Genomic DNA, 13,258 nt, shown 5'->3' on the forward strand with positions numbered 1-13,258 from the left:
GAGTACGCTGTATTTGAACGTCCAGTCTTTTTTTTGTTCTATTCCTTCGCTTCCCGAAAAGTGAAACGCCCTAGTTCCTCGCGACGATCTCTCTAAAAGGTATTTAAAATTTCCACCCTGCCAATGGATGCAGCCGCCTGTGCTTCACACCCTAGATTATGATACTTGGCATTCAGGATTAACGTCCCGAAGAGACTAATGGGGTATGAGAGACCCCGTAATGGAGGGCTCCGGATTAATTTAGACTGCAATAGGGTTCTTTAACATGCGGTGACATCTCCCCTTTATCGAAATGCGGCCGCTGAAGCCGGTTCGAACCCTCGACGTTGGGCACCATAGGTTAATAAGAAGGCATCCAAACTCTCCATTCCCATGTATTCAACTTACCCAACGCCGGCAGCTACAAAGCATGTAAAGTTACACACTTTCACAGTTGGCGGCTTTGCTCGTCTTCGTTGTTGCGGACATTCCTAGCCTTGAACGAATATGAACTTAGGTGGCATTCTTCCCGACCACCGAGACTAAATATTCGCTGCGTCCTGCGATTCTGGAACTCAGACAACGTCTATACTCATGTCCACGCTCAGCCACAGCTGCCAATGAGAACTCAATGGTTTTCACACGCGCCTAATACCTGCGAACGCAAGGACAAAAGGCAGAAAGAAGTGGGGAGGTTAAAGAAGAGAAGGCACTGCCTTACAACACTTCACTGAAAGAAAAGGGGGATAAAATGAGAACGAGAAAAATAGGAGCTCGAATGAAGAGCGAAGTAAGGAAGCAATGACGTTGAGTTCGGAAGTACCTAGTCGATGACACACTGCGCATGTGACGCCTGGCGGCAGTCCATGGGTCAGATACCGCTTCATCAAGAGAGTCACGAGCTTTGATGCTGCTGCATTCGTAGCCGACCGTGATGCAGGCCTGAGTGATTACCGGGTCGCGAGCGCCGGCTCTGTCACTGAAAGAGCACTGGCGAGAGAGCCGGAACGCGAATGACAAGAAACTAGGGGTGTGCGAATAGTATTTTTTCAAAATCGAATCGAATAGTGTAGCTGTGCTACCGAATCGAATCGAATAGAGAGAACCGAATCGAATATTTTTTTATGAGTATACGCTACTTGTGGTAATATACGGCCTTGTGGTCGAGCATCCGCGTCGCATTTGAGAGGTACTGGGTTCGATCCCTTGTGCCGCCGTGTACCCACCGGTTTTTTAATGTTTACAAGATTTTTCCGGCCACAAGATGGGCTTCTACCGCACGAGGCGGATTTAGGGTTGCTTGACGGCAGAACTTATCTCTGATCCTTGAAGGCAACAGTTTGGTCGAAGACCCTTTTCCCGGGCATCTCACCATCGAAGCGCCGAGCACCAGGCCTGGGGAAATATTGTACCCTGTGGGTACCCGGCGGCGGGGAATCGAGCCCAGCACCTCCCGAATGAGAGGCGGATGCTCTATCACAAGGCCACCGCTTCAGTGGCCGCAAGGGAAGAAACAGCGAAGCGCTATTTTCGCAGTTATAGCTATATCGATAAAAGACTCGACACTGATCTGCAAGAGGGGGGTCGCAACACGAAGTAGGTGCATTAACTTTATCATTGCTACATTACGCGCATAGGAGAAGTACCTGTGGCGCTGAACTCTCCATTCCGCGCATACCGATCGCGGGAGCTGGTACCCGTTGTGTGTGGCCCCTGTTTTTGGAGCAGCCGAGGAAGAAAAATACGACAGGCCTTATTCGAACTTCGCGCCAGTTCCAGAAGGATTTGAGGACATACTCAATTCGTTTCGGATAATTTCAGCATGCACTAATGGATTCGTTTGAATAATCTAATAGGAGGACATCTGACTCGGTATTCGAAATTTCGGAATATTCGCACACCTCTACAAAGAAAATGTTCACGGCGTTTGCTCGCAGTGCGCCATGGACTCGCACGATGAGATGTGTGGCGGCAGCGTTGCAGGTTCGCTGCTCAGCCGGCAGTGATCTTTCAGGGGAAAAGAGCCGGTGCCCGTGAACCACGCAGGCCTGTACCTGTCGGTCGCCAATGTACACGCTTGTGGAGCCATTAATGGGCCAACCGATCTTGAAACCGGTGGCTGCAGCCAGGCATCGCAGGCGCAGCTTAGGGCGACGATCGAGCCACTCGAGACAAGCGTGATTGACTACGGGAAAGCCATATAGCGTATCGTGCGGGCGCAAATCGCTCAAGAAACGGGACAGTGCATGGAAAGCTTTCAGCGCCGACAATCGTTGCGGCCACGATCCGAGAATCGTCTCCGTCAGCGGGCAAGGATAAAAACGGTCCATGGCACAGCATAACGATCGTCTCGCTAATACGTGCAAGGCTATAGCACAATGTATACGTGTTGTACAGTCTCGTCACACCTGTAGCTAGCGCCGGCAGGGATATCAGCAATACCGATTGAAAAGGAGTATTGGTTCGTGAACGCAACGCCAGGCCTAGGCAGCACAGCAAATCTGCTTCAGGTCGTGGTAGGTAGGGTAGAAAGCGGAGCTGCGAAGGAGCGCCCAGGGAATGTAGATCCGAGTTCAGGCCAGCCTTCGAACTCGCAAGCAAGGAGGTCCCGTGTACAATGCGGCAACTTCAACAACTGCAGGTAGCGAAGTTCTCTGTTCTATAGGTCATATGAACCTCGGCGACGCTGCGACGCGGAGGAGGGCGCACCAGTGGCGCTAGTTCAGGACGCTGTCCGTAACGCGATAAGCGATATAGATGTGCAAAAACGAGGGAAATGGTGGATTGCCTTGGGCGTTGTCCGTTCGATCGCGACACGAGGCGCGAGTGGGCGACGCGTACGATTCGCCCTACTGCACTGCTGACAACCATTAGAGCACAACAAAACAGGGACACGAGGGCGGAACGTTCTACAGGTAGTCAACAACGCTCTACACGACGCTGTTTACGACCGGAGGAGTGGGTTGAGTTATGGTAACAGCGAAAGAAAAATACAGTAAAGATGATACCGCGAACCCTGATGTATAGCGTGGCAGCCCCAGAATTCGCTTATATCCAAGGTGCTCGTCCCAGAAGCGAGCGGCGACGAGGCGGCGTTGGTCTAAGCAGGGTTGAACGGCTCGAGAGGCGCTAAGAAGCGCGAAGCGAGATATACCACACTGCGCTAACCGTCGCACGATTAAGCACTCTCGACCAATTCGCGTGCACTTGCCTCATCGGTCGCAAAAACGCCTCATAACTGCAAGCCCGTGCACCGCGCTAGCAAAATACGTGCCGGAAGGCAAACGATATGAGCAGGTCTATCTATAGCGTGCATTCTTCCACCGTTTCTCACGGTTTTACGAAGCGCCTGCTTACCGCTACCGACGCTGACAGCAACGCACGGGCACCAAACCGTAGAGTAAGCCTAGTCAGGGTTAAGTACCCACAGCTCTAATAACGCCATCACCTAGCCCATCAGGCGACCCCGTATGCCTGCCTCTGCACACAGCTGCTTTCGCACATCGCCTCCATTGGAATGCAAAAACGACCGTGTGCCGAGGTGCCGGCACACGCTCGATAGGGTCGAAAAAGATCCGGGTCCTCTACTTCGGCGTCCCTCAATACCTACAGTTCCCTTCCGGCGCTGTAGGCCGCGTAAAAGGCCATTACTAACCAGCCAGCTCTGTAATAAGAGAACATAAAATCGCTTCGAACTGGTGGGCGTGGTGTACTCACCTCCGAGAATTTCAGCCGCTCGCTGGTGGGCGTCAGTAAATGAATCACCTGCAGAAAAGGCCCGTATTTATCACCTTTCAGTGACGTCACCTCGCTAGTTGCCCCAATGGCGTTCGTTCGGACCTCTTCTTCTTCTTCTTCTTCTTCACCCCAGGTCCTCTTTTATTAAGCTTCGTTTTTTTTCTCACTTAATATCTTCTTCCTCCATTCATCTTCTTAGTGATAAGAGCTGCGTGCCTTGGCGTGTTTTTTTCCCTCGGCGGCTCACATGCACATAGGTCGCTGCGTTAAAGGGCAGCAAGCGTCAAGGCATATTATTTTTAATTCAAGTCAACATAAAAATTTTGTCCCTGCCTTGACCTATCTGGTAAGCGCGATTTACTTCTTTAACCTTGTGCAGCTAGAGGCAGAGAGATAAAGAGGAGAGTGAAGGTAGGAATGTTAACCAGAAGGGTGTTCCGGTTGGCTATCCTGCACTGGGGAAGAGGAATGATGGGATTGAAAAGGGAAAGAGAGAAGGGGTGAGGAGCGCAGTCAAAAGTGACCCTCAAGCCAGTCGCTCTCAGGTAGCAAAACAGTGCGGTTTTCTTTGGTACCGCAGTGTCCATTCATGTGGGAATCTTTGGCTGATGAACTCAACTACAGCCGAGCCGCAAGAACTGGATGCAGCGCACCAAGTACTTGCAGTGCGTTGTGTACTAGCAAGCACAGCACGCATGCATTCATAAAGGATGTGAGCACCGCAATCACTTGGATATCTTGGCCACGGTCCCGATCGTGGCTTTTGTCTAGTTCAGTCGTATACGAGTCGGATGATGTGAGTGCGGCACCGTCCCTGACCCTGTGGGCGTGCAAGACTTCGATATAGTGGTGGTCATATAGTATCAGAGGCAGTAGGTGCGGCGTCACCAGACGCCGGGCTTCCTTTATTTAGTGCGGTTGTTGGAGGAGGCGGCAAGCTGAAGTGGTGCTTGAGGCCTTCCCATCAAAGCTGATTTCATTCTTTGAAGACCTTCGGCGGCGCAAACGACGTCATCACACCTTTGCAGCGGCCTCTCTGTGCGTGCAATGGTTTTGTTTTGTTTATGGGGTTTAAAGTACCAAAAGGACTTAGGCTATGAGAGACGCCGTAGTGAAGGGCTCTAGAAATTTTGACCACCTGGGGTTTTTTAACATGCACTGACATTGCATGTTAAAGAACCCTAGGTGGTCAAACACGGGCCTCTAGAATTTCGCCTCCATCGAAATTCGACCACCGCGGCGGCTATGTGCGTGGAATGGTCTCGCACCATTTGTTCCAGTACCCCCTGTTTAATATATAGACGGGGGCAGTCTTTCGAGGCAGAGTCGTGAGGGCCACGGCAGTTGGCGCACTTCAAGGCAGTCGCGCGCCAAATGTCGCCGCTGTGCGGCTCGGAGAATCTCGGGTACATGATGGAGTTGTTGCAGACGCCGCTCCTCATGCACTTCGTTCACTGTAGCAGCTTAGGTACGAAATGTCGAACTGGGTGCCGAAAATGCCCAGACTTCACGTGTGATGGTATACAGTCACCCTTCGAGGTCAGCTTGACGCATATAGGCCTTCCGAGGTGCTAAACGTGGATTATCGAAATGCTGTTGGTCGCCGGCTTGTTAAAGATGGAAAACAGGCGTCACAGATGGCGGTGTCGACGTTGTAAATTTAGTACGCCGGCCGTAGTGCCGCTGTCTTAAAGGTTAAGAGGGCGTACGCTGATACTGCCGAGTTTGGTAATTGCGGTCAAATTTTCAAGTGCGCTCCGATCCTTAGCATCAATGGCAATAACATTTTTGTAGGGGTTTACTCTAGAAGCAATATGAGAGGGAACACGGGAGCGCGTGGCTGCCGCACTTTGCAGACCGCTGTCGCCGAAAGGCGGAGAGAATCGGCGGCAAAGGCGCACGCCCAGTAAGCATGGCTGGCTGAGACTTTCCGCGCATGCCCTTGGTGCCGTCCTTTCTCGTATAGTCTGTCGGCAGCAGTGCTTTGCGAAGCCCGGAAACCACGCGCTCCCGTGTTTCCTCTCACATTGCTTCTACCTGTACGTTCCAGTGTAACGTTGGGCAAATGATAATATCACAATTTCGGGGCAGAAGAAGAAGAAACAAGGCCATATGTGCAGTAAAAGAGGCAGTGTTTATTGGCAACAAAATACCTGAGCAATTCAGAAACAGGCGCTCAGTCCTTCTTAAAAGCTACCAATTATACAAACCCGACAATAGCAAAGCATCTAGAACGTAAAAGGCGTAAATTATAATGGCAATAAAGAACATAGGATACTACTGGTAACAATAAAGCCTAAACTAATGTTGTCAGGATGAAGTGAGCATGCAACAACGAACCCAAAGCCACAGATCAGGTTAGGAACACATTTTCGAGCCACTTTAGGGCGCCTTCATACTCTTCCAACCGGCGCGCTGCGGTGACTGCTTTTCAAGGGGGAGGAGGGGGGGGGGGGGGCTGAGAAGCTGGCGCAGCGCTGTTGCCTCCCATGCAAGACTGCGACGTTTCAAGTCTTTATGACACTGCTCAACATCTCCGAGTGTTCTTAGCCTTTTAAGAGCATAACATAAACTAAGCATGCGATGCCATCACGAATAAGACAGGAGCGACGACTCGAGCGCGCCGCAACGCTGGTGCCATGCGCTCGCAAAGTACACCCTCCCCCCTTCCGCTTCCGGCCTCCTCTCGCCGATGCGCCTTCATGCACGATTTGTCCAACGGCGCTCTTTATTTGCTCTTTGACCACCTTCCTCGTAGCCGCAGTTACGGCGCCGCGGGTGTCGTTTTAACGCGACAGCGTTAAGGGTCCCAAGTCACAGAAACAGTTTCTGAACATTTCTGAACAGTTTGTGCGTACTGTCGCGTACTGTCGCGTGAGTTGGCCTTCCTCGGTCACCGCGGCTATCGTGAATGCTTTCTCGGGCGTTGGGTAAGCTGCCGCGTCTACGCAGACTACGTCCTGTCGGCCCTCAAGTTTCTTAGCTAGGGCTTTTGCTCTGGCCTTGCGTCTTCCTTCGTGATGGACGGGGTGCATATTTTTCGCTAATGGTAATGGAACAGCGCAGAAAAATACTCGGACGAAGAAAAGAACACGACGGAGCTCGTGTCGTCTGCGCTTTTCCGTCCCGATCAACTGCCAACGTACGAGCCCATTCATCCAGCTTAACAAACTATGTAGGGTATTAGCGCCCATCTCTGCGAGCTGCTGGCGTGCACTCGCACCTCCCACTGCTTTACGCGCGGGCGGCATAGCTTGTAGAGTCGCGGACTGAATAGAATGGGCCACGCCGCAAGTTCCGCGTTTAGCCTCTTCTGTCACGTTGGCTGACGGATTTAAAGGGCTTGCTGCCGTTATGTACGCCTTGTCGCGGTGGCTCAGTGCCTAAGTTGCTCAATTGTTGAACCGAAAGATGCGGGTTCGATCCCGTCCGCGGTGGTTGCATTTTGATGGAGGCGAAATATTAGAGGTCCGTGTGCTGTGCGATGTCAGTGTACGTTAAAGAACCCCAGGTGGTCGAAATTTTCCGTAGCCCTCCACTACGGCATCCCACATAGCCTGAGTCGCTTTGGGACGTTGAACCCTCATTAAACTTTTTTTTGTCGGAAGCGCTTCAAGTAGTGCTTTCGCACTGAAAATCTGTCTGCAACGCGTGACCACTGTTATCACGTGTCCAGAGCCAAGCGACGTCCGAAAAACGAGTTCCGGGCACCTCGATGCCTGGGCCTCCGGTTTCCGGGTGGAGATAGCCTTTCGCACCACTCTAGGAGCCACGGTATACATGTGCCATCCCGCATCGTCCTTTTCCCCTCGCGGCGGCATGTTGGGTCCCACTCGCCAGTTGCGAACTGCGCGCTGTGCGTAGGGTGTGGCTTCTGTGCGGTGGCGTGGTGACTGAAATAATGTGACTGAATTGGACAGAGGCAGCAGGTGTTTTGTTCGTGGCAGTTGTGGGGTTTGAATGGGGAGATAAGTAAGTTCTCCCCACTCAATCGCGGCTGGCACGGTTCAAAGCCGCCCGGAAACCACCCCGTGTTCGCGTACGCTACCGAGCGCACGCCAACCACGGCGGGACTTGCTCTGAGGGAACAAAGGACCGACACATTGGCTGACACAAACAGGCTTTATTGCTACAGCAACAATAACGCCAGCTAGCAACAAGGTACGCTAATGAATCGAGGTCGTCCGACTCACCAGCAAGGTTCCGAGCGAATGTTCGCCCGCGCTAGGGCAAGGGATATAAACTCCGCAGGCCGGACGGGACGAGTACGGGAGCCTGTCTCCCCGTCGCTTCCTCGCCCCTCCGGCGAAGAGCGGAACCGCGAGCGACGCGTCCGCTCAGGCCGACGATCCCAGCCGAAGCCCCCCTGCCCCCTCTCCCGCGCGCGGGCTTTGGCAGTCTCCGCGCATCGATGCTGGCGCCCTCTCTTGCCAGTTAATGTAACTCACAAGGGAATGCGCTCAGGCTCGAGGTGAGACAATACCACCTAGATAATTTTAGTCTAGGTGGTATTGGGTGAGACCGCCGCTGCACGGTGCCTCGCGGGAAAGCAAACTCAGGGGGCTGCAGGGCAGGTCCCCACACAGTAAGGTTCTGGCTTTTTTGCAGTGTTTTATAAGTGATGCACGCGCTGCGACTTCGCTGAGATCGAAAATCTGTCATGAGCGGTTGTCCTCTCCCCCCCCCCGCCCCCCCTCCCAGAGCGCTAACTGCACTAAAATTGATCGCGGCTATTTCGTTTTCCTTAGTATTCGTATATAGAGTAACCGTGTCACCGAACTGCGTAGGATTATACTGCACTCGTTGTTCCGTCGTAAAGACTGTTCACGAGGCCAGTTTGTGGGTATATCAGCAGCACGGAGGATGAGCTGCGAAATAATGACTATTCTTGCGCAGTTAATATTCCAAGTTTCTTCCATTAGGGGCTTGTTCAACTACAAGATCATTCAGATAGTTTGGTTTCCAGCTGAATAATGTTCACTAGGGTTAGATTTATGATGCGATGTGATGCGATGTAAGTCGTATTACTCGAAGGCAAATTTCACCAAAACTTTATTATATTTTATTTTGTTTACAAGAGACAAAGAAGCAAGCAAGGCGGAAACTGTTTACAGTAACTAACAAAGAAACGAGATGAAATGAGCACCTGATAGCCACCCCTTTTAAAATCATGACAAACAACACCAATCAGCTCACTTCGATCACTTCGACCGAGCCGGAGTAGCCGAGCCGGAGTTCCCGGGTTCGAACCCGACTGCGGCGGCTGCGTTTTTATGGAGGAAAAACGCTAAGGCGCAAGTGTGCTGTGCGATGTCAATGCACGTTAAAGATCCCCAGGTGGTCGAATTTATTCCGGAGCCCTCCACTACGGCACCTCTTTCTTCCTTTCTTCTTTCACCCCCTCCTTTATCCCTTCCCTTACGGCGCGGTTCAGGTGTCGGCCGATATATGAGAGAGATACTGCGCCATTTACTTTCCTCAAGAACCAATTATTATTATTATTATTAATATTATTATTAATATTATTATTATTAATATTCCGCCAAATTTTCTAAAAAAAATACCAGTTGTTTAACAGTGGTGTATCGGGCAACTAGACGCGGCTTTGCTTGGTGGTGGTGAAAACTTTAATGGACACAGGAGAGTTTAGGACACGCAGGTCCTTGGGCCCCTGCACGGCTCCACTGCACTCAAACGTTCATGTCCCGGATGCTCATGACGCTGGCAGCCCGGCCTGTGGCGATGGCTTGCTTGACCGGGTCCTCGGAGCTCAGTAGGTTCTCCCAAGCCTCCCAAGTGGTAAGGTGATCCAGGCCCCGCGGGGGAGGATCCGCCGGGCAGAAGAAAAGGATATGATCGAGAGTGGCTTTGGGGTGGTGGAATAGGGCACAAGAGGGGTTTGTGGGGACTTGGTGATAGCGCGAGCGTATATAAGGGGAGGGTAAGGTGCGTGTTTGGAGCCGCCTCCAAAGTGTCTGGTGATAATTGTCGAGGGAGGGACAGGGTGGGGGGTTGAGCCGACGCTCGGCTTTGCAGGCCTGCGTCAGTTTACTGAATGAATGCATGCGCTCCCGTGAGAACCCTAGATGGTTGAGAGAACCCGGTTGAGAGAACCTCGAGCTAAAGCGTTGGCAGCCTCGTTTCCGGGATTCCCGGAGTGGGCAGGCACCCATATGAGCTCCATGTGGCGGGGCGGGTGTGCGGCGAGGGAGTTCAGTATGCAAAATACAGGGACGTGAAAGGGGCCCAGAAAGGGGCTCTCAATAAAGGTGCGATAAGTCTGGGATGCTAAAAGACGACGGTTCATAATTATCCTCCAGCAAGAATAATGCGTTTTGTGGAAGCTGAGTTATACGCAGACAAAATTTGAACTTCCGCGTCTTCGCCCCTTTTCCTCTCCGCTCGCACGCCATAACGGCGGCGCTCCTCCGCTGGCCCCTCTCACTCGGCCTCTCCCCTACCTCCGCCTAGTGTGCCTTGATGGGCCAGCGCCGCTGCTGGCGGGCATCCAGGCACCCTACCTCCGCCGGCTGCGGAGCGCGCGGAGTGGCCGAGGCCGCGGTAGCGCATGACGTCATAAAGAATTTGGCGCTGTGAATCAATGATAAGCCCCGGGTGCGACGTCATTTTCAAGACGTGACGTCGTCTGCCAGGTTTTGCGCGGAAGCCCGCCACCGCGCGTCGCGGCGAGGTGCGAAAGCGGGAATTTTTAAACATGTATTGTAAATTTCCCGCTCGCTTTTGAGGTCTCGTACGCGGCATGGACGCTCGGTGGCCTGTACTCTACATAGTGCAAGCATTTTAATGTCAAGCTCAAACACCCCTTTCTGTGTCAACCAGTATTTGAGACAGATACTGCGCCATTTCCTTTCCCCAGAAACCAATTGTCCAATTTTCCTAACAGCACTTGGTTTAGAGCTGCGCAGAACTCCGCTCAGCCCTCCCCGAGGGAACAGCAACATACGTAGAGCGCTGGGATTTGCTGGGGAGGACGGGCGAGTGGATGAGAAAAGCGCTACATTGACGAAGGGGAGGTTGGACGAAATTGGTGGTGGAAATCAAAGGAGGGGCGAGTTTGGAGAGGAAAAAGATAGTCAAACTAGACATTTTAAGAGCGCAATTGTAGGTAAAGGAAAGAAAAAAGTAATAAACAATGGATGAAGTATAGGCAAGGTGACGCAAGCTGCCGTCCGATACAAAGGGTACAGCTATTATCATCCATCCACTTATCCATCAACCCACCCACCCATCCATCCGATATCCATCCATCCGATATCCATCCATCCATCCATCCATCCATCCATCCATCCATCCATCCATCCATCCATCCGTCCGTCCGTCCGTCCGTCCGTCCGTCCGTCCGTCCGTCCGTCCGTCCATCCATCCATCCATCCATCCATCCATCCATCCATCCATCCATCCATCCATCCATCCATCCATCCATCCATCCATCCACGGATAGACCGCATCTTGGCGCAGAAATAAGAAGAAACTCGATTCGCCATTCTAAAATTGCGAATATTTGAACTTCGTTATATTCGCATAGACCCGTAGATTTCGCCACCATTCAGGGGTACGTCGATCCGAATTCATCCGAATGGTATTGGCACGTATCACGTGAAAATAAAGCTCTGCGCGCCTGGGCGCTATTTTGTCGTCTTCAAGGAAAAAAAAAGCACGAAACTGTTGTGGCCGCTACGGTATCGCCGTCGCTGAACATTGTCTGTTGTGCTGCGCGTTCCGGTGCTGACTAGACTTTATCGGTTGCGGTTTTACGTGGAAAGCTGCTAGGAATGTGTCGCAATGTCACACCACTCGCAACGGAGATACGGCGCCTTTTCTGATCAAGTGCGAATCAGACTGTATATATTGCACTCCTATTTGCGAAATGTGCTGGCGGCAGAACTCGCTGCGTATATTTGGTGCGGGATGTTGCGAGGCTGAAGGTTAAATCATGTGTACATTGTGATTTACGAAAGTGTAAACAACGGCGATCACTATGGAAAGCAGCAGCAAGCCACTTCTTCCCGGCACATCGAATGGGAACGCTGCGTTGTAGACCGTGTTGCGTCTGAACTACCGCTACTGCTTCAGCCTCATTGGAGTGCTTAAACTTGTAGAAATGGTAATCGCTTTTGATTTTATTGCATGGCAGATTGACACCTAGAAATAAGGAGTATGTACTTCAATAACGTATTCTCTACGAAACTTTTTGTTGAAACCGATATTGCAGTGAGCCTACAGCTACAGCTGGCCGAGTGGAACTTGGTCACGTGACCAACACGTAACGAACCACGTGATCAGCCACGCGCGGCGCCGCCAGCAGCTGCTCCTAACCACGTGACCACCCACGTGACAGCGCGGCGGCGCCGCAACGCTGAAGGCTCGAAATGCCACCGTAATGTTCCTATCGCTACAAAAACGAGGTCGTAAAACAAGCCATGTCCCTGCCGGTGTCGCACGCTTGTATCAATGACAGCTCAGTCTCGTGGAGACTTCGTGCACAAAACCTCGACCACTTCTCGGATCATATGATTCCACTGATTACCCAAGACCTCGGCGCACTCTGCTACAGAATTAACAATGTGCTCCAAATACACAGAAAGTGAGCCGTTTATGGAATTTTTATCGAGTATATTTTACCGAATAACTGCAATCTGATTTCTGTGGCCGGCATCTTACGCTCTCGTTTGCCTCAGTTCAGCCTGAATCTTTCCACGTGACTATAACAGCAGTGGGAGGGGGGACTTGGCCGAAAAACATTTAGTACGGATGCAATAATGCGAAGAGGGATGCCGTTCGCAGTTAGCTCAATTGGCACAGGTCTAGAGTGCTTCATTGCAACGCATCACAGAAATGGCGGGTGCAGTCTGAATTTCGATAAAGCCGTGTTCTTTAAGCGCACGGACCACTCGGCGAGAGGAATTATTTGCGCGTAGAACAAGAAAATATCAGCGTGAATGGTAGACGTCCCTGGACGAGACAGAACCGTCATTTCAAAGCTTGCGATATCGGCAGTGATATAGCTGGTAGGGAGTCTATATACCGGAGGAAATGTAATCTTATCATCCATCTCTTAACTTTAATAGCCAGCGAAAGCGTTAACCGGATTTCGGACTGCCTTCTATTAGCCGACTACACTAGGCCTGGTTGGTATGAATGGGTAATGAAGCGGAATGGTCTTTAAAAATAACGGAGTCGATTCCAAGAGAAGGAAAGCGTAGGAGGGGGCGGCAGAAAGATTGGTGGGCGGACGAGATTAAGAAGTTTGCGGGCATACGGTGGGCGCAGCTTGCAAAGGACAGGGTTAATGGGAGAGACACGGGAGAGGCCTCTGTCCTGCAGTGGGCGTATACATATATTCACGTTGGTTTATGGGGGTTAACGTTTTAATGTGACTCAGGCTATGAGGGGCACTGTAGTGAAGGGCTGCGGAAATTTCGACTACCTGGGGTTATTTAACGTGCGCTGACATCTCACAGTACACGGGCCTCTAGAATTTGGAAAATTTGTTTTTGGGGAAAGGAAATGACGCAGTAGC

This window comes from Amblyomma americanum, chromosome 1 (assembly GCF_052857255.1).
Source record: "Amblyomma americanum isolate KBUSLIRL-KWMA chromosome 1, ASM5285725v1, whole genome shotgun sequence".
NCBI lineage: Eukaryota > Metazoa > Arthropoda > Arachnida > Ixodida > Ixodidae > Amblyomma > Amblyomma americanum.